The following is a 24,514-nucleotide window of genomic DNA, read 5'->3' on the forward strand; positions in this document are numbered from 1 at the left end:
CTCGGAACTTCATCCTGGCCAAGCTTATCACTCATACGTTTCTCCTGGCTTCCCCCATCCATTAATTGCTCACTGCTTTGAGAAGGTTCAGGAGCCATGCATGACAGAGGATAGAGCTGATTTTCTTCTTCCGAGAGGATTAGAGTGATATGAGCAGTGATCAGAGGCCTATTAAGATTGCTTTGGAATTTGAAATGAATGGTTTGGAAAGCACTATTTGGAGTTGGCTTGCGAACAGGGCTCGGAGGAGGCACATTCACTTGAGAGGAGGGAAGATTGACAGGAGACTGTTCAGGGTCCACAGAATGGCTGGCCATCGAACGTTTGCTGCTACCACGTCGCCCCCCGGAACGATTCCTCCCACTCTGGCGAACCATAATGAGGAGCGAAGGGGAAGGCACAAAGTAACCAGAAACAATGACAAGAGGACAAAAGGATTGAAATAGAGACCGATACAAGCGCACAAAGTATGCCTGAGAAGGAGAAGAAAATCACCCAATTCTAAATTCTAGAGCTTTGGAGAGCTTACCCCTTAATGCAGCACTAATCCTGCCGTGGGGACCCTTAGCATAGTAATACCACCTCCAGAATAACAGAGAACCGGCCTGGAGCTTGCCTCTGTTAGCAGAGTCCTGCTTGCCACCAAAAACCACATCAAACCAAGGCCCGGAGCAATAGGACTAAACGCGAACAATGCACACCATTAATGCTGAAATCATACCATATCCACCCTTATTAAGACTATCCCTCTTGCACGAGGTGAGATCCTGGGAAGCCACGCTGCCCTGCAACTGGCAGTACCTGGTCTTACGATCTGTCATGAATATCATTTAATTCAATTGTGTCACCTGCATCCGGGGCAATTATTAAAGAATCTAAAACAAATATTAATTTAATTTTAACATGGATTGAATTGAATTAGTCACTAGTCAAATTTAATTATATTGTGTAAGAGAACATTTTTATTTTTTCTCTTACTTGTTCCCCATTTTATTATATGTTATATTTCTTTAACCTAATTTGTTATAGGGTTTCATTGTATTGATCCAAAAAAATAATTTTTTGATGATTTGACATGATTTTTTAAAGTAGGAGTTATGTTTTCATATTCATATAAGAAACTTTTATGAATTCAAATTTGTAGATTAATTTAAGACAAAAGTCTCAATTTTTAAAATTTACCCAACAAAAACAACATATCACATTTGTCTTCATTTATGCTCTTCCTTATGATGTTCTCTTTTGAACATGTGGTCCAATTGCTAGTTATTATTCATTCAATTTGTATAACTTTAAGAATCACATTTGTCTTCATCTATGCTCTTTCCTATGATGTTTCCTTTTGAACATGTGGTCTAATCACTAGTTATTATTCATTTAATTTATATAACTGTAATAATTTGTGACAATAAGTTTTAAGTTTTGACATTGAATAATAGTTTGGAAATTTTGATTTCAAATATTGTATTCTCAAATAACATCCATAAATTTTTATTTAAAAAAAAAAATGAAATTTTGGAAACTTTAGACGACTCTTCATTACATCCATAGATAACTATTTTGGAATACACTTGATTTAATGATCAATAATTATTAGGTGAATGGTAGACATTTAGCTTTATCAAATATTTTAGAGTATTCTTGGTAGTATATACAAATTAAGGTTGAAATTTATCTCCATTGTAGTTATGCCTTTTTTTTACCTTTTACATATTGATTAATTGAAAAAATGTTATCTTCAAATTAAAATAGATATAAATTAATTCTTAATAATACAATTTATATTATATATAAAATTCACATCTCATTATATAAAAATTTTCTTATTTTTAATTTTATTTAAAAATTTATACTAAATATAATTCACAATAAGATATTTTATTTATAAACTATATTATATGTATTAATATTATTAAGTCTGCATATTGAAATTTTTTATTTATGACTTACATTGAATTTATTTTTATTATTATTATTATTATTATTATTTTAAATCTAACGTATTGATTCTAAATTAAATATGTAAATGAGTTACACATTACCTTCTAGTTTTACTATAAAGAACTAAATGAACTTTTTAATTTTCAATTATTATTTTTATTGATATATTGAAATATTATATATATATATATATATATATATATATATATATATATATATATATATATAGATATAGATATATACACACACACTTTCTTTTTTTTTATTAAAATCTGAGACATATGCTTTCTCTCTCTATATATATGAAATTCAGATTAATATAAATTAATTGTCATTAACATTCAAATAATGTATATAAGCTCTGTATTGAACCTTTTTTATTTTTATTTACTTTATCTTTTTTTAAATTTGTTATAAAATTATGTTACCTCATATAGATATCTAAATATTTTATTTAGGGTTAAAAAGGAAAGGTGTTTACATCTCCTTCATACTTGGTTGTAATATCAACTAACAAATCTTCTATTTATGACTAAAAATGAAAGATGTTTAAATCTCCTTCATACTTGGCTGTAATATCAACTAATCCCAACAAACTCAGTAAGATAATTAAAACTAACCAAACATATATATTCATTATTGTTATTTATTACACACAAATTCTTATTTTTATTTTATTTTAAAATGTAAACCTATCACATCACATACTAAATTGTAGAATATGTTACTCAACACAATAATAATTAAAGTATTTAAATACTATATCAGTAAAATATATAATTTCTTCACTTCTTACCATAAAATTAGCATATGGCCTGTACAACATATGTATAATAGTATACCTAAACTTATTATAATTCGAGATTTATGATCTACTATGATTGATTAATTTATTTTAAATGTAAACCTTATATATTAGATCTTTTAAATTTTGACTCTAAAATATATTAAAATACAAAATAAACTAAATTGATTAAAATATTAAAAAAAAAAAAAAAACAAAAACTAAATTGATTATATATTTATTAATTTATTTCTTTTAAATATAATTATTTGCTATTATTAAGAGTTTTGGGGAACAAGTTCGGTACGTACAAATACATAATTCCATTATTCTCAAATATTGTTCCGATATCATAAGATTTTTATATTCCATACTTTTTATTTGGAAGGTTTTGGAGTTTATATGAAGTGATTAGCTAACAATTCATATTATTATTTTTAAAATGATTCTAAAATAAAAATTAACGCGTTTTTAAAACTAAAAATCTTCTCAAATTTTATATGTAACCATAGTTTATTATTAAAATAATGGAATATATTTTATATTGTTTTTAAATTATAGAATGTGTTTCAACACCATTTTTTTATATATATTTTTAATAATTTTTTACATTTTATTTTGGCTGTGTAGAAAAAGGTTGTGTAGCTTTTTCTTATTCAGGGTTTTTAATGGTGTTTTGACCGTAACATATATATATAAATTATATATAAAAAAAAATAACAAAAAAAAAAAGAAAATTACTATGCTATTAAATAATGTATTTAATCCTAAATCTATTGCAATCAAATATATTATCTAATAAGATGTGATCAAAGGATTTTGTTTCACAAAATTGGAGTTACAAAAAATAATACATTAATGATAAATTTATTGGAATCGAATATATTACTTAATATGATGTGATGAAGGGATCTCATTCCAAAAAAATTGGAGCTACAAAAAATCATACATTTAAAGGAGACAAGATTTCTATATTTTAAACCATTATATTGAGGAAGAAAAAATCATCTGAATTTATTTAGATTTAATTTTTTGTTAATAGATTCATCATGAAGGTTTATTCAAACATCAATCAAGGCATTTTTGGCTAATGCACAATTTTACAATTGATCTCATGTTGACCAATTCTTTCCTAATTTTGGCTACGAGTTTAACAATCCACAGACACACCTCGGATCTATACAAAAAAAGGGTGAATCATTCAATCAAATCCATATACTTAGTCTCTCATGCATTTGGGGAGAGGAATGTGCATGCCTTTAACCTTATCAATTGGCATAGATATTAGCTTATGAAGCTAGTTGGAATCCTACTCCTAGAGACCTTACGCACACCATAGAAGGAGAACCCAAATCTCCTACCAAACATGAAACATAAGATAAATCTAATGTTAAACTTTTGTGTGAGTCCAAATCCAACTAGATGAAGCCAAATGCATATAGGAATTAGGGGAATAAATTGAAATTAACATATAAAGAAATGGAATTCTTACAATATTATACCTTCAAAGTTAATCTCACTTGACCATGAAAATAGCTGGGTCTCTAAAATACACCAACATTTACCTACAATCTGTCTCTATATCTTCTCCTCTCCCTAGAATGGTCTTCCTTATATAGGCATTTTGTAGATTTGATAATATGTATCTAAACACTGATGACTAAGAGAAGTTAGGCTAAAGCTTCAACTATTGACCCTTTATTAGTCATTTTTCTCTGATTTGAAGTGATCATCTTGGAAACCCAATTTATATAAGGTTGACCCTTCATTACTCCTTACACATTGCATTATAGTAATACATCACTATTATACCACATAAATTAGTGATGGGACACTAAAATTTCTCTCTAGTGACGTGAGAGGTGCATCTCATCTTTAAAGACTTGTGTAGGATAGGTTATGTTCCCTCTTCCAACCCGAGCATGGTAAATAAGGTGATATAACCTTAGGATGGTAATTAGAATGATAATGGATTCCCCCTATTATGTGAGGTAAGAAGAGAAACTAATGACCATAATACATTATGATACAATGAATCTTAGGAGGTGGCACAAGGAAGGGGTTGAAATTGAAGGAATTAAATAGGATTTGCAAGGCATCCAAGTAAATCCATATAGATCATCCTTGAGGTAGGAATACCCATTCTGAGTACAAAAGATAACTAAGAATTCCCATTATTACTTTACAATATAGATATCTGACATGAAATGATAATACATGGAAATGAAGGAACACATTAGGGATCCATGCCATCAAGAAAGAGATCATAGCCACTAGAAAGTACATTGTGGGTCTATGTCACAATATATATCAATATGACATAAAACACAAAGAAACATTCCCATGAGTGGTCTTCAAAGTACATAATATGGTACAATACACCGTCATATATTGGGAGGGGTTACATATATGATCCTACATCATGTGAATAAAAGAGTTTATGTGGAGCATGGTAGAAATTTTTTGATTACTGATCATGAAGGTATACCATTAAAAGACACTAGTGGACCCACAAATGATGAAAATGGACCCTGTGATACCTAGTACAATCCATTGAGCATGAATAAGTAAGAAAGTGTTGAACATTGGTGGACTCAATTTATTAAAGATAGATGAGGAAAGAACATTTCCAATTGCAAGAAAACTCGATAATGAGGGTTGTAAGTTGCAAGATACTACTATTTTCTAGTTCAAAATCCTAGATAATGACTTGATGATGATAGGAGATATGTAAAATGAGGGCCTTGATATATCCCTCAGAAATCCACACAAAATAGGTCAAGGAATTACGAGAATAGATGGATTCACCATGTATAAATAACATAAGGGTCACTGGCACAAAAGGCCAATAACACTAAAAATGTTTGTCTATGGTTTTAACCTCCCTTGAACATACTTGGCATCACATAAGAATGAATTGGAAACATTGACTAATGAACACCACGTAATATCATGTAATAATCCAAGAGGCATTGAACCACACTCCATAATGAATGGAAGAATAATCAATTGAAGGAATATATGATTCATATGTATAGTATGGATAATAGGAAAGCTATAACCTAATTGCATGACAATTATGCAAATAAATTCCTTGTTCAAAGGTGATGCAATTGATGATGTTGATTCCTGATATGGACTCCAATAAATTTACTCCTATTTTTCTAGTATCTCTTTCATAGATTTGTGATCATGAAAGAGAAGATAGGTAAGATCAATAGTATATTTTCCGTTTAATTTTAATAAGCCCAAAAGATATAAAATTATACTTGATAGGATGTCTTTTTCATTGGGTTTTAATGATATTGAAAGAGTTAAAAGTGTGCTTGGTGAAGTTTCTTCTTTATGGTTTAAAGAGATCAATGAAGAGGTAGTCATATGTTAGGTATCTTTCTAATATCATTTAACAAGCACGATAAATAGAGAAGATTTAGCTCATCATCTTTTGTTATATAATTAGAATGAAAAGAATTCAAAGGAATCTGATCTTGGAGAAATGAGTGGTATAAATGGGAAGCATCTACTTCCAATATGGTGGAATTTCCTTAAGCATGATGAAAGAGAGAGGCTAGAAATGTAAAGTTACTCATTTTCAGGGTCTCTCCAATAAGGGTGAAGTCAACAAGAAAAAGAAAATAACATTGAAAACATAAAGAAGTAAAACATGATTATAGTGGAAGTAAGCAAAGAGAGAGAAAAAATAGCATAGTAGTATACACAAGTCATTGTAACAGTGAGCATTGATGATCGCAAAGTAACAAAAATATTTTTTTGATCCTCCTTTAGATATGACTAGAATATATAAGAGGATAGATCAATGAGGTTCAATTCAAGACATGGTGGTTCTTTAGGAGGAATCTCACATCTACAATAAGAAGTAGCATGGAAACCAAAATGGAAAATGTGTACTATACTAGGGAATTCATGGAAATATAGGCTCTATTGCTAAAGTTATGCTATAAAATCAATAAAATTTTAATGTTGTTACTTGATGGGGTCATACCTAAGGAACTATCAAATATAGCATAACTGGTTGATAATGTAATGTAGAGTGCAATGAAATACCTACCTATATGAAAATATAAAAAAGAGTGCACCAAATATATATTTGATGTCACTTTTAAACCAAAGGTTTCTTGAAGTACCCATGTCTGAAAAATAAACTTGTAACACCCTTATGTCTTGCCTATTCAAACATGGCTATTTTTAGACTTTTAAAATATTGTTGGGCTAAATGGAGCCATAATTGAAACTATATGATGATGTAATATTATATTATTATTTGAGTTGTAAATGAATTGTTTGGAAATATTTGGAGAAGAGCACTAAAGTTTAGAAGATTTATTGCTAGCTTATGAAAAGTTAGAGGTGGTTAAAGTCCACATGGTGGACCTTTCCTAAAAGTCTCCTAAAAATTGCTAGGAGAAAATAATTAGAAATATTAACATAATAGGAGAGAAAGATTATGTTAATCACTCATTCTGAGAGAAATACAAAGTTGGGTAGAATAAAGCACAACGGGAGAAAAAAGACATGCTTTAAAGAAAAAGAAAAGAATCATTTCTAAAAAAAAATACTTAGGCAAAAGCCTGGTAGACCTTAAAGAAGGACACCGCTAAAAATATGTTAGGGAAGAAATCTATAAAATAAACCACTTAGGAAATAAAGAGGTTATTGATTCCTTATGGAAAGAAGATCTTAGCTTGGGGGGACTATTGGAGATAGTTCAAGGTTGGGCGGAACATGCTCTGTCCTTGAACAATTCCCAAGCAATTAATTATGGTAAAATGAAATTCTACATAAGTTTTATAAATTGAATTTGAAATGGTTAATTTTACTATAAGTTAATTTGAGTAATGAATTTTCGGATTGATACAAAAAAGAAATTTTTCATGCATAGATAGAATGTTTTTTAAGGAAATGATTCTTGTACATATATGGTATTATGTGTATTATATGATCTAGATTAGAGGAATCGTTGTGTAGTAGAGTGGTGAATTGTATATAACAATGAAGAAGGAAATTGGATACTAGCCACAATATGGTTACTTGTTAGATATATTTTGTTGTACCTACAAAATTTCTCTCTCTTTCTATATAGTTCGGTGTACATTATCTCTCATTTACTAAGATAATTAAGTAAAATGGATTACTAAAATGCTAGCAACACATATATAATATAGTATGCAGTGGAAAAGGAAAACTAAGAAATTGAAATTGATTACACACAAGGAAATATTCTTTTGAAGATGCAATATTTTTCATTATAGAGATGAATGCCAATACAATGTTGGCGACATCTTATCATAAAATATATTTTGTAAACTAAAATTAAAGATAAATAGGGAATATCTAATATAAAGCACTGCGAAAACCTCCAATACTTAATTCAAAAGAGTGAAGGGAACTCTACTTGAATGGTTCATGAGGCACAATACTTGCTAAAGTTTTGCAAATGGGGTAGCAAGCTAAGTGGGCTTGATTGTGGGGAAAACTCCACACTTAAGCGCGCTTGAGCGAGAGGCGATCTCAGATGGGTGACCTCCTGGGAAGTCCTGGTTACTGGGTACAAGCCTCGGAAGTGATGATTGACGCTATGTGATTTATTTCACTAGTTTCAATCCCACTTCTTCACCCCTGTGAGCATCACCCGATGCAATGAGTGCTAAGTGGACTATTCAAAAATCATGAGCAATTAGTGAGTTATGACTACCTCTCATGGAAATGGTTATAGATGAATGACTTACTTAACACAGTTGAATCCCAAAATGATATCTAATATTAAGCACTGCGAAAACCCCCAATACTTAATATCTATGTTATTAAAAAAAATAAAAAAAATAAATAAATAGACTAATTATACTTAACAAAATGGTGATAACTTATGGTGCTTTCCTTAAATCCTTAAATCATTCTGTTGAGTTTATACACATAAATAGTATGGTAAAATACGCATATAAATTCTTCTTCACATAAATAGAATATGTAAAAATGTCAATGAGTGCTAAGTGGACTATTCAAAAATCATGAGCAATTAGTGAGTTATGACTACCTCTCATGGAAATGGTTATAGATGAATGACTTACTTAACACAGTTGAATCCCAAAATGATATCTAATATTAAGCACTGCGAAAACCCCCAATACTTAATATCTATGTTATTAAAAAAAAAAAAAAAAAATAAATAAATAGACTAATTATACTTAACAAAATGGTGATAACTTATGGTGCTTTCCTTAAATCCTTAAATCATTCTGTTGAGTTTATACACATAAATAGTATGGTAAAATACACATATAAATTCTTCTTCACATAAATAGAATATGTAAAAATGTAACTACCTAAGGAATAATTCATTATGAAATTTACCATAAGTCGAGTAACTACCAAATTGGTTGTATGGATTACATGGTTAATTCAATTAATTTTTTTTTTTTTGTATGCTGAGGTAGGACCTTTTTACATCAATCTCAATTTTTTACAACAGGTTTCTCAATACAACATCAACCGCCTGCCGAACCTCGGTGGGGGGCAACAGCCATCCCCCTACCATTACACCATGCACCGCAGTGCATGGTTAATTCAATTAAATTGTATATATAGACGACACTCATTGAATCACTATACGACGTCATGTCAAACATATAATAGAGAGCCGAGATAACAGGAGTATACATATATCTCAATCATAAGTAAAGGGAATCCGGAATATGGTTATAGCTATAAAAGAAACCTTGGAGAAAAAATGTGACCGAATATATCGTAGACAATGTGTACCATCAAAATAAATGATATCCAAATGATGAACATAGTAAAACAAAACAAAATAATCCTTTTTAATATATTCAAAATGAAATGTATAGATTCGGGTTCGTACAAGTATGGTAACATAAGGTAGTAACTTTACAAGAATTACAGGGATAGTATACGAAGAGAAAATGATGGCTGACTAATGCCTCCAAGTTCGAACCATATAAACGAAAAACCATTCTTGTGTTGAACATACAATCATCATAGAACACTCTGATTTGGTTCATGGGTCATAAATCCTAATGGTTGTGATTCACCATGAGGAAATTCAAGAGGAAATGGAGATTTCAAGGTATGCCAACCTATAAGAACCAGGAAGTCGAAATTATCTTTTGTATGCGCAAGCTACTCTGAAGAAGGCTATCAAGCTACTAGGTCATATGAAGGGCTTACTTGTAACTACAATTAATTAATTAAATTAGCGATGGAATTCTAGACGTTCGTTCAAGGTTTTAAATAGCTTTTGAAGTGATATACAAAGCAATAAAATGAATAATATTAAGATATGTACCTGATAAATAGAGTGTAATACCTCCTTATTCATGGCTGCGAGCACAAAGTAGCTAAGGGTTAATGAAACTTTGGACGAGTAATCTAATTCTATGAAAGAAAAAAAGAGAAAAAAACTTAAGAATGAAATCCCAAAATAATAAAAGAAAGCATCCGAGTGTTAGTAACGAACCATATCCATTATATTTGGTGGACTAGAAAATTTCATGGAGATGAAATTAAACTATAGAGGAAGGGAATCCTAAGGGAATCCTAGGAAACTCACACTGTAAATGAAGTAAATCAAATCTTTCTTGTTGTAACGAAATATATAAAAAAAAAAGGGAGAAGGAGAAAAAAAAAAAATCAACATGAAAATGGGTGATTGGGTGTACATTCGTTCCCTAATACAACAAATCTAGTCATAGAAACTCGTACCAAAGTAGAGAAATGGATTAGCGATTACACAGAAGTGGGTTGGACGACGAATAGAGAAATTTATGGGAACACTACAGTCGCACATTTGTAGAAAGGTAACAAGCTATGTTAGTAATTACCCTCCTCTCTTGACAATAATTATCTATTCAAAAGAAAAAAAATGCAATTGAATAACCCTAACAGGCATTTGCGCGTACATAAAATGGAGAAATCCAAAAGTGGTTGGTACCATAACTACATGTTATAGAATCAAAACTGCATGCTGCCAGTTTGAGGGAAACCTGCAAAATATAAGCATTTTTGTGAGAAACAATGCAGGCTCTGCTGAAGAATAAAAAGGATAAAAATGAACTCATATACTTTTTACTAGTTACATGTGAGAAGAAAAAAGCACTCCAAATTATTGCAAGGGTAATAGAGGCTGTAGAGCTTAGAACCCATTCTAGGAACAAAACGCCTTGCGAGCGACGTGTTGGTGGGGTGAAGAGAGAGCACTTGAGGAAGAGTGATAATGATAAGTATAGGGCTAAGTGTTTTCTTTTACCCTAATCATTCTCCAACATAATATTTAAAGGTCCAATTCTCCACCGCCAATCGTATAATTACCCACAGGTACATGAGAGGATCATGTGGGTCCCAATTATGTATCTGCCTCAACATCGTTCCATGTGCACACTGTGATCTAAGAACCCCATTGAAACCATGTTCATATATCATGTAGTTAAAGAAAAGTATTTTTGTCACGGTTTTTAATAAATACATTTATAGCTGAGACCTAAGGGTAACGTTTATTAACCAAGATTATTGATAATTGAATGTATTGACAATCTAATGAGTGAGTCCTTATATGACTATGTCAATAAATCATAATGGAACTGGGTCCAACGTGTAATATGTATTGAGGTGTAAAACCATATATATATATATATGAATACATATATGAATTCGTAAATGATTGTACAAAACAAGTTTCTTTGTATAACATATGCTAATACTTAGAAAGGACGGTCAATTTAGTATACAATATGTTAATGAAAGTAAATCCGTTATATATATGACAAAGGACTTTGGAGAAATATACGTGGTACTTTTCTACCTATGTTGTGTAACATATAATGGTAAATGTACACTTCATTTTGATATTCAAAAGTGTAAGGACATTATAATATACTAGTGTATACATATATTTATATACACACTACATTAGTTCACAAAATAACCCATTATAAAGAGATGAAATTAAATTAATGGGTAGTGGTGTCGTAAGGATACATTCATGGTAGACATGATCCATGGAAAAGGGAAAAGGTTTCCTGAAATTAGAGAAAAATAACCATTATTCTGTAAAATAAAAAGGAATTTTATCGTTCCACTTTTATTTAATATAAACAACTATATTACGGGTATCACTTTGTGAAAAACAAGTGAATTTTTTTTATAGAGTGTGTATTTTTTGAGGATGGTAGGAGAGTTGTAGCTTCAAAGTTAGGTCTAAAGGAAAAGAAAAAATGAATTGCAGGAAAATGAATTGCAGGAAATTTTATTCTTTAGAAAATTGATGTGAGTTTATTTTATGAAATACAATATGGTAGAAGGCAGCAAAGAAGTGCAGATTTGTAGATAGTCTGAGACCACTTCTGGGTAAAAGATGAACCACAATGGTAGGTATTTTACATGAAATAATTTAAGGTATTTCCTAGAATTATTTTTGTTCAAAAATGTTAAATTAGTTTTGGAACTTAAAGTTTTTATGGATCAACCATATTTTAATTTTAATACAATGTTGTTAAAGGAAGAGATAAGAAAATATGTTTTTTTTTTTTTTTTTTTTTTTTAAATGATGTATTTCATAAAATACTACTAAATCGAAGGTAATGCTCATAAATTCCTTAAATATATTAAGATGCAAGATACTAGTATTATGTTACTTACCAGAAATACGAACCAAAACTGATTGAAGGAATAATGAATCCTCTTATGATAGTTATAACTATGATATTACAGTACCATTATATAGAAAGTATGAATTTTTGCAGGTAGAACAAGGGGGTAAGAGATTGTGTCTTCATATTATTTTAATAGGGTTGGAATAGGACAACCTAATTAACGAAGAACTAACAAACAAGTACGCAAAATGGGACATGGTGAAATATTAATGTCAGGTGTTGGACAAGCTTTGTGAACAAGAGGTGTTTTTGTTAACGTACAATGGTTAGGTGTTATTTATAAAATACAGATTCATGAGAAAATGTATATGATTCATCGCCAATTATAGAAGGAAACAATTTGTATTAACAAGCTCACGTTTTTTGGTGTTCTCTTAAGACCAATGTAGGGTAATTTTTTGTGTAGAGAACATCGAAATCCATTTATGGTAAAGTTGTGGTATAAATAAATTAGGTGTTTGTTAGTGGGGATTTCATTACTTAATAGGAAAAAATGCTTCAAGGTTATGAGGTAAATTTCATAAGTAGTTTCTTTTATTTGTTGCTTTGCATTATGCAACAAATAATTTAGGAAAATTGTATTGTAATTCAATAATTAGAAATTCAGGAAGCCTAAATCCTAAAGTCATTCTATTGAAAAATCATAGTAAATTCACAAGATATGTTCATAGGTACGCTTGAAACTACATAATACAAGTGCAATGAAAAAAAAAAATTCTTTAAGCTTAATGACTTTTGACAAAATAATTGGGATAACAATAGTACCTTGATGATTATAATTATGATTGTGATTATAGTGGAAGTACGACTATGACTAGTAATGAGAAGATTTTATGGATATTTAACAGGTTTCATATGAGGTATGAATTATGACTTATTTTAGGTTTCCAGTTTCACTTATTTCACATGAAAATTTGAACTTGATTTTGTCGAGAGATGTTGAAATTTATATCCAACATAGAGTGTGTGGATTGGAAAAGGTTCCCTAGGAGATTTACATAATTATATTTACTATCTTCATGAGGGAAAGATAATCCATGGAATCACAAGAATGCGTTGAGAGTTTAAGTGTGATTTGAGATCAGAGAGATTTGGTTGCAAGTTTTGCTGAGGATACTAACCAAAAGAATAAGTTACTACTTGGAGGCAAGGGAAAAAAAGTTGTTGAATTTAGAATATTTACCAAAAAGAAATGTATATATTTTTTTATTACAACCAATGGATGTAATATGTAGACTACTTTATGTTAGTAACCTCTTGAAAGAGCATATTTCAACAAATAGTTCATTATTTAATGAGGCAGATTTGAAAAACCTCATGGAAAAAATCCTATTAGTGGGATTCATTATTAGAGACATAAACTAAGGATAAACTAGAGTTATTATATGGAAGTTTCTTTCTCGAGGGATAAAATGAGGAAATAAGAATGATATAGAAGATACAAAGTATTATTATGTACAAATTACCTCTAGTTTCAGTGGGAACATATTAAAGAGTTTATTGGGCAATCTTTAAATTCCTGTAACCAATTAAAAATGAGTTTTTAAACTCAAGAATGAGTAGCATGCTCTAGGTCGAGTATATAGAAGACTAAAAATTTAATTGTTGAACATGCAGTCATTATCATGGGTATCATATTCCTTCCTATAAAATAAGAAAGAATTATCCAACTAAATATTCTATTATTTTATAATGAAAAATCTAAAATGGAAGTGTAACGTTCAAATTTTCTTGATGAAAGATTATTGTTAGTGTCCATGTAAAGGGATATATGTGATATGAGGAAAAGAAATTGTAACCAAGAGAATTAATTGAAAGGAGGATACTATAGGAATATGTGGATAGTCACGTGTCTCGAGGACTTATTAAATATGTGATATATAAGCAGGACGAGATAAAATATCCATGTAAATTGTGGATAAAGGAGAAAAAGTCAATGAGGAAAATAACAAAGTATGTAGAACAATTAGAGATTATCAATTTGAAAATAATAGTAATAAGGTAATTGTAACTACCCAAAAGAAAACCACAATCACATGAAGACACTTAGGAATAGTGCAGAAAATATACAAAAATCATCAGCATTACACAAAAAAGGATAAGACTAAAATTGATCAAGATTAAAATCAAGAGAGAAAACAAGAAATCTCTCAAGTAGAAATGCAATAGACCCTAGAAAGGGAAAATAATCCTTGATTTGGAATAAATCTTAAGGATGAAATGGTATCAAAATTGTATGGGATTAGAGATTAGTATTATTGTTTTATTAGAAATCTTACTAATCAAATTTTATGAAATTAAAATAAGAATAGAAGTGATTTATTAAATGATAGGTATTTAAAGAGTTATTGGAATGATGTAACAAACAAGTTGGAAATGCATATTGAAAAAAATGATTTAGCACATCCCAAAAAGCACACACAAATATATATATATATATATATATATATATATATATATATATATATATATATATATAATAAAATAAATAAACTAAATTCTAACTATATGGGTAGCCATAACTATGAAGAGAAAATCCCTAAGTTGATGTCTTGTTATTTTAAATCAATGAAAAACAACTATACTAACGTTATGTGTGTTAAGACAATGGATGCACATAAAAATGTAATGGAAAGGGACACCATGGGTTATATATATGAATGTCACATGCATATAAATTTCATACACAAGCTACAACGCTTGATAAGTTGAAAAACTCAAGGGAGTGAGTTAAAGGAAAATAGTAAAGGAAGCATAGAAGTAATGTTGTAGGTCTTCGGAGCTACATCTCTTTTGTTGTTGCCTAGTATTGACAGGCCACTAGTGTAACTCATAAGAAAAAGCGAAGGTAAGTATTGCCTCAAGGTAAATAATATGAAAGACAATTGGAAATTATATGTTTTGAATTTCACAGTAAAATCATTGGACAAAGTCCATGTCATTTGGCATAGCCACTGTATAAAGATACAAAAGGGCCTATTGCTATTAATATTATGTTACATAGATGTTATTGAATTTGTTGGGTGCATCCTGATTTCTCTATTGGATGCAAATTTATAATCCTTTTTGGTATGCGTGAATAAAAAAATGTAAAGCACCTATTCCTATAAGTAGTTAACTATATAGTTCCTTAAATCCTTTTGTTAAGTTTATACACATAAGCATTACCATAGAATACATATATAAATGCTTCTTCACATAAATAGAATCTATAAAAGAAGTCCAAATAGGAAAGGTAGGGTAGTGAGGAATAATTCACTAAGAAATCAACCATAAGTCGAGTAAATACCAAATAAGTTGTATTAATTACATGGCCAATTCAATTCAATTCATTATATATATATATATATATATATATATATATATATATATATATATATATATATATATATCCGACACTCATTGAATGTAGGATGTCATGTAAGATGTATAATAGCGAGTCAATATAGCAAGAGTATACATATTTCTCAATCATAAGAAGTAAAGCGAATCCAAAATATGTTTATAATTGTATAAAAAACTTCAAAGAAAAATTGTGACAGAAAATATTACAAATACTGTATACAATGTGTACCATAAAAATTAATGATATCCCAATGATGATCAAAGCAGCAGAAAATAAAATAATCCTTATTCATATCTTTAAAAGGGAATTTATAAATTAAGGTTCGTACATATTTGAATTTAAAAGAAAAATGAAATGAAAAAAATTATAACATAAAGTAGAAACTTATAAGAATTACATGTCTAATATATGAGGCAAAAATGATGACTTACTAATTCCTCCCAGGTCAAACCATATAAATGAAAAACCATTCTTCGTTTTGAACCTACAATAATCATAGAACAATCTGATTTGGGTCATGTCTCATAAAGGCTAATTGTTACCATATGCCATGAGGAAATTCTAGAACAATCTGATTTCGGTCATGTCTCATAAAGGCTAATTGTTACGATATGCCATGACGAAATTCAAGAGGAAATGGAGAATTCAAGGTATGCCAACCCATAAGAACCAGGAAGTTGAAATTAGCCATTTTATGCAAAAGCTACTATGAAGAAAGCTATCAAGCTACTAGATCATAGGAAGGGCTAACCTGTAACCACAATTAATTAATTAAATTAGTGATGGAATTCTAGATGCCCATTCAAGGGTTTAACCCAATTTCAAAGTGAGACAAAACAAGAAAATGAAAAAGGTTAAGTTATATACCTAATAAATAGAGTGTAATACCTCCTTATCCATGGCTGCGAGCATAAAGTAGCTAAGGCCTAATAAATGTTTGGACGAGGAATCCCCGTCTGTGAAAGAAGAAAAAAAACAAACCTTAAGAGTGAAATCCCAAAATAATAAAAGAAAGCATCCTAGCGTTAGTAACGAACCTTAGCCATTATCAGTGGTGGGTTGGAAAATTTCATAGAGAGTAAATTAAACTATAGAGGAAGTGGATCCTCAGAAGCTCACACTCTAAATGAAATAAATCATATCTCTCTTGCTGTAATGAAATATATCGAAAAGAATAAAAAAATAAAGGTGAAAATGGATGACTGGGTATACGTATGTTCACTATTCCAATAAATATACTCACAGAGACCCATGCCAAAGTAGAAAAATGCATTAATGATGCTACCCTTGTCTCTTGATAACAATTATCTATTCCAATAAAAAAAAACGCAATCAAATAACCCTGTTGGACATTTCCATGTACAAAAATGGAGAAATCCTGAAGAAGTTCATACCATAATTACAGGTTCTGGAATCAAAACTACATGCTCTGATTTTGAGGGAAACCTACGGATATAAAAGAATTTGTGAGAAACAATGCAGGTGATGAAGAATAATAAAAAGGATAACAACAAACTACTATAATTTTTACTAGCTACCTGTGCGAAAAAAAAAACACTGCAAATTATTTCAAGAGTAATAGAGGCTAGATAGCTTAGATCCCATTCCAAGAACAAGACACCTTGCGAGTGGCGTGTTGGTGGTGTGAAGATAGAGCACTTGAGGCAGAGTGAGAATGAAAAGTATAGGGTTAAGTGTTTTGTTTTACCCTAATCATTCTCCACTATAAGATTTAAAGGTCCAATTCTCCATCGTCCATCTTAGAATTATCCACAAGTACATCGGAGGATCACGTGGGTCCAATTATGTATTTGTCTCAGCATCATGCCATGTGTACACTGGCCTAAGAAGCCCATTGAAACCAAACCATGTTCGTATATCTAATGTAGCTCAAGCAAAGAATTTGTGTCACGGTTTTTAATAAAACATTTACAGTTGAGACCTAATGGTAAAGCGTATCAACCAAGGTTGTGGATAATTAAAAGTACACACAATCGAATGAGTGAGTCCTTATACCATTATGTTAATACATCAAAGTGGAACTCGGTGCAACGTGTAATATGGATTGAGGTGTAAAACTATATTGATATGGGTGTTTAAAACAAGGTTCTTGAATAACATATGATAATAATTGGGAACGATAGTCAATTTATTATTCAATATGTTAGTGAAAGAAAATCCAAGATTATATATATATATATATAATACGCAATGGAGATAAAAGGAATTGTACAAATATATGTAGGATATGTACCAAGGTATGCTTCATTTTGATATTCAAAGTGTAAGAACATTATAATATACTAGTGTATACATATATTAATGTAGTGTTATGTACACACTATATTAGTTCACACAGTAAAGAGATGAAATTAAATCAGTTGGTAGTGGTGTTGTAAGGACACATTAATGGCAGACATGATCTTTGGAAAAGGAAAAGTTTTCCTGAAATCAGAGAGAATAATAATATTTAGTTTATGTGTAAAGAGATGAAATTAAATCAGTTGGCAGTGGTGTTGTAAGGACACATTAATGGCAGACATGATCTTTGGAAAAGGAAAAGTTTTCCTGAAATCAGAGAGAATAATAATATTTAGTTTATGTGTAAAGAGATGAAATTAAATCAGTTGGTAGTGGTGTTGTAAGGACACATTAATGGCAGACATGATCTTTGGAAAAGGAAAAGTTTTCCTGAAATCAGAGAGAATAATAATATTTAGTTTATGTGTAGTAAAGAAAAAAAAATTATCTTTAAGCTTTTTTAATATAGACAACTATATTATTGGTATCACCTTGTGAAAAAAAAAATGAAAGTGAATTTTGATTTTTTAAGGACTGTGGGTTAGTTACAGATTTATTTATTTATTTATTATTTTTTAATGGAGTGTGGATTAGTTACAGATTGTATTAGAGCTTTAGGGTCAAATTTAAGTGTAAAGGGAAAAAAACATGAAAAAATGAATTGCAATTCTTTTTATGGTTTAGAAAATTGATGTGAGTTTGTTCTCTTATATACAACACAATAGAAGGCAGCAAAGAAGTGCAAATTTATAGAGAGTCTTAAGCCACTTCTTGCTGAAGGACGAACCACAACTATAGGTATTTTATAGGAAACAATTTAAGGTATTTTGCAGAAAAAAATTGTTCAAAAAAGTTCAATTAATTTTGAAACTTACACGCCTATTGGTCGACCACAATTTAAGTTTAATAATGTGTTGTTGAGGGAAGAGATAATTAACTATGAATTGTGTTGTATTTAAATGATTTATTTCATGAAATACTATTGTGCCGAAGGTAAAATATCAATATTATGTTACTTTCTGGCGATACGAACCAAAACGGATTTAAGGAACAATGAATCCAATTTAAGGAACAATGAATCCTTTTATTGTATTTATAACAATGTTAGCGAAGTACCAGTATATAGAAGGTATGAATTTTGGCAGGTAGAAAAAGGGTGGAAGAAAACTTTTTCCTCATATGATTATAATAGGACTGGAATAGGACAATGAAATTAAAGAATAACTTGCAAACAGGTAGGAAGAATGCGATATGAGTAAATATGAATGCCAGTTGTTGGACAAGCTTTGTGAACGATAGGTGTTTTTGTTAATGCACATTGATTAGGTGTTAAATTTATAAAATATAGATTCATGAGAAAGCATATATGATTCATCATCAATTATAGAAGGAAACATTTCGTATGCATAATTTTTCTAGTGTGCTCTGATACCGGTGTAGGGTAAATATTTTTCTACAGAGAACAAAAAAAATCCATTTATAGTAACAACAAAATCCGTTTATGCTAAAGTTGTAGTATAATTAAATTAGGTGTTAGTTAGCGGGGATTTCTTTTCTTAATAGGAAAAAGTGATTCAAGGTTATGAGGTAAGTGTCATAAATGGTTTTCTCCATTTGTTGCTTTACATTACACAATAAATAATTTTAATATTAAATTGTAGGAAATTTTTATTGTAATGAAAAATTAAAAATTCAAGAAGTCTAAATCCTAAAGTCATTCTATTGAACCTTAATACTAAATTCGCAACTTATGTTTGTAGGTAGATTGGAGACTACATAATATAGGTCAAATGAAAAAAGAATAATAATTTTGAAGCCTAATGAATTTTGATGAAATGATTGGGATAACAAGAATGCCTCTATGATTATGATTATGATGATGGTTGCAGTCTAAATATGACTCGAAATGAGAGGTTTTTATGGATATTTAGCAGGTTGCATAAGAAATATGATTTCTGTCTTATTTTAGGTTCTTGATATCACTTATTTCACATTAGAATTTGAACTTGATTTTGTCAACATAGGGTTTAAATTTATATCAAGGATAGAGTGTGCGGATTGGATAAGGTTTTCCTATGAGATTTACATAATTATATACACTATCTTAATCTTGGAAATATATTTCATGGACTCACAAAAATGTGTTGAGAGTTTAAGTGTTATTTGAGATTAGAGAGATTTGGTTGGATTTTTTTGCAGAGGATATTAGCAATAAGAATAAATCACTACTTGGAGGCAAGGACAAAAAGGCTATTGAATTGAGGGTGTTTACCCAAAAAAAAAAAAGTTATGATTTCCTTTTTTGTATTACAACCATCGCATGTAATAGGTACATTACGAAATGTTAGAAACCTTTTGAAAAATCATATTTAAACATATATTTCATTATTTAACGCGGTAGGTTTGGAAAACCTCATCATCAAAATCCTACTCGTGGGAATCATTATTACACACTTAACCTAAGTATAAACTATTCGAGATGCTAAACTAAGGATGAGTGTTATGAAAATCGGCTAGGAATCAATCAATTATTTTTTATTTACTGGGAATCACTCAGTTCGTTTTCACTTAAATGTTCCAAGGAATATTTCAGAAAGATTCATGGTGCACTATATTATGAAAAATTATCAAACTCTTTTCTGGTAAAGTTACACTTGCCATGTCTCTAAACTAGTGGTACTTCATTTTCGTGTCATATTTAATGTGCCCCATTTAATGTACCACCAACTCTTCAAACATGTTTAATTTAAATAGTGCGGTAATCCAAAGATGAGCAAACATAGGAATTTGGAGCATTGACATGAACGCTCTCGAGAATATTATACCATGCGCGCACACATATGATTATGTCGAGATACTTTATTATCTATCAATCACCATTTTAATAGTAGTCAATTTTAGGCAAATAACACAATGGAGCCCCACATTCATTCAAATTTCCACTATGATGCAATATAAATCTTGAAACTGAAATCGTATGTGACATATGTGAAAATTAGACTGGAATAGTTGAATTTGTTTTCATAACCTCTCAGATAAAATATTAAATCGATTATATTTCATAAGGGGTCTTGATGGGGTGTTCCAAAGAAGATTTGCCTGTAGCCTTTTCTTATTAGACATCTTGCATCTTTGGATTCCAACTAGATTAAACTCATTGGTCATTAGATTATTTTTCTAAACAATATAGTTCATGAACCATATTTTCTTATTGTTAGTTATGGTTGATTTCATCCATTATTTAATTACCAAAGACCATAAAGTTATTAATTCTCATCATATGGCTTAGATCAGAAAGCATATTTCTAAACTCATTCGTCTCTGCCGCCAATTCTGATTCCTTATGTAACTCTTGAAGCCAAGTCATATGGAGAGGAGAGAAGATTACATATGGGAGATGATAGATTGTTCACATCCAACAAACACTCAAATAAAGTAGTTGAATCTCCTCCAAAATAATCTGAATTTAGGTATCTCTCACCTAGTAAATGTGACATAGAGCAGAGACTGTTTCCATAGTCCGTTTCAAGAGGATTGACATCTTCTATGGAATAATTCATGACAGAGGTTGACCACTAAAAAGTGGAGCAGAGATTGTTCTTCTCAATATTCTGAATGACTAAATAGGTTACATTGTAAACATTAATAATAAATAACTAAAGTAAAACTCAACACCTATGGAATAGAACTCAAGTAACACTAAATTGCTTATGAAACCTAGAAGACAAAAAATCAATTAAGATGACACCTAACCAACAACTAACTAACAATGAGATTAATATCTCAACATCCCCTCCTAATCTCAACTGTTACATGTAGTGACACTTTCAATGCCAAGTTGTTTTCTTTGAAATTCAAATACATTCTTGCCCAATGGCTTTGTGAAAATGTCTGCTAGTTGATCTTTCAAACCACAAAAAGAAAGTACTATGTCCCCATCATTGACAAGCTCCCTAATGAAATGAAAATGAGTGTCAATGTGCTTTCTCTTTTTGTAGAATGCATGATTTTTTGATAAGGAAACAGTTGAATTGTTATTATAGTAGATTGGAGTTGGCTCCTTCTGGATATTTGAAATATCTTTCAATAATCTTCTCAACCACACAGCTTGACAAGCTGCTGAATTTGCTACTACATATTCTGCCTCTACAGAAGATATTGAAATGATTGATTGTTTCTTGGATGCCCATGAAATCAGATTGGTTCCAAGATGAAAAGCATACCCTGAGGTGCTTTTGTGATCATCTAAACTCCTTGCATAATCATTGTCTGTATAACCTAAAAGTGAACAATTTTCAGAATGTGTATAAAACAAACCATAATCTATTGTCTCGACAATATACCTTAAGATCCTTTTTGCAACCTTCCAATGAGAAATCTTAGGTGACTGCATAAACCTGGAGACAAAACTTGCTACAAACATAATATCAGGTCTAGTTGAAGTGAGATATAACAAGCTACCAACTAGACTTTTATACAGTGTGGAATCAACTGGTGGTGCCACATCTTCTTTGCTCAGTTTTGTGCCTTGAGAAATTAGTGTATCTACAGGTTTGCAATTGGTCATTCTAAACGTTTTGATGATATCACTGGCGTGTTTTTGCTAACCGAAAAAATATCCATTAGCAGATTGGTGAATTTCAATGCCTAAGAAGTATTTCATGACTCCTAGATGTGTCATATCAAACTCTTTTTTCATTGTTGTTTTGAAATCTTCTAACATCATATTTCCTATATAAATAAGATCATCTACATAAAGGCATACAAACAAAGTTTTACCTTCACGCATTTTGGTATACAAAGTTGGCTCATGATTGCTTCTGAAAAAACCACTTTTGATGAGATAGGTGTCAATGCTACTGTACGAAGACATTGGAGCTTGTTTCAAACCATACAAGCTTTCTTCAATTTGTATACCTTATGTTGTTGTCTAGGAACTTCAAAACTAGGAGGTTGATCTACATAAACTTCTTCCTGTAATATACCATTTAGGAAATACATCAAGCTAATAGACTTTCTGTTTGTGTTGAGCTGTTGTGGACAAAATGGTTCTGACAGTGTCCAACCTTGCTACTGGAGCAAAGGTTTCACCATAGTCAACACCAAACTATTGTGAGAATCCTTTGGCAACCAACCTTGCCTTATGTTTCTCAGTTTCTCCTTTTTTATTTAGCTTGATCTTATATACCCATTTTACACCAATTTTGGTTTTGTCTCTTGGGAGATCAGCTAATTCCGAAGTCTCATTCTTCTCTATGGTAGAAATTTCTTGGTTCATTACTTCTACCCAATGCTTTTCTTTAAATGATTCTTCAAAATGAGTTGGCTGAGATGAAAGAAATGAAAACATATTATGCTGGTTAAACTCATGTTCCTGGTCATATATTTCTCTGACGCTTCTTGTTTTTTGATTGTCTTCTGAAGATGTTGAATCACTGGTGGATTCACTGCTCGAAGATGTACCATTCTCAGAATGGTATGGCTCTCCTTCAATCTGAAATCTTGATGGTTGTGGTGGATAATAAGACTGACTTGAAGCTTCATCAACTTTATCAGACCAAGATTTATTTTCAAATTTTTTTACATCTCTGCTTAAAACAAGCTTCTTTGTAACTAGATTATAAAGTTTGTAGGCCTCTGACTACTCGCTATAGCCTAAGAAAATATATCTTTCACTCCTATCATCAAGCTTCTTTCTTAGCTTCTTAGGAACATGTGCAAAAGCTACTGATCCAAAAAATTTAAAGTGAGATACATTTACCTTTCTACCATCCCATGCTTCTTGAGGTGTTGTATATTGGAGAGTGGTTGTTGGAGATCTGTTGAGAACATACATTGTTGTCGAAACTGCTTTATCCCAATAATTGTTTGACAACTTATTCTCACGAAGCATACATGCGGACATGTTCATGATTGACTAATTCTTCCTTTCTGCTACTCCATTTTGTTGTGAAGTATATCTTGTTGTGTTCTGCATAATGATTCCTTATTATTGACAAAATTCTTTGAAGTGAATGAAGTTTTCCTCTCCTCCTTTGTCAGATATGAGTACTTTCAAAGGCTTCCCACTCTACTTCTCTTCTTCTTCTTTGAATTCTTTGAACCTTGAGAATGTACTTGGTTTGTTTTTTGGAAAATAAACCCATGTATTCTAGTTATAATCATCAATGAATGTTAGAAAATAAAGACTACCACCAATAGATTGCGTCTGCATAGGACCACATATATATGTATGGATAAGCTTTAAAGGCTCTTTTTCTCTAGAGGAAGATGTGGGAAATCTGTCTCTTTTATGCCTGGACAAAACACAAATTTCACAATTACAATCTTTCTCATTCATAGTAGGGAGACCAATGACTATTGACTGTTTCTAAAGCTGATTTATACTTTTGAATGGTATGTGGCCATATCTAGAATGCCATAGGTGAGACTCATCTATTCTTGACACATTGTGTACAA

Source organism: Pinus tabuliformis, chromosome 6 (genome assembly GCF_031772625.1).
Source record: "Pinus tabuliformis cultivar Carrire ecotype Pingquan chromosome 6, CPIR1, whole genome shotgun sequence".
In the NCBI taxonomy this organism is placed as follows: Eukaryota; Viridiplantae; Streptophyta; class Pinopsida; order Pinales; family Pinaceae; genus Pinus; species Pinus tabuliformis.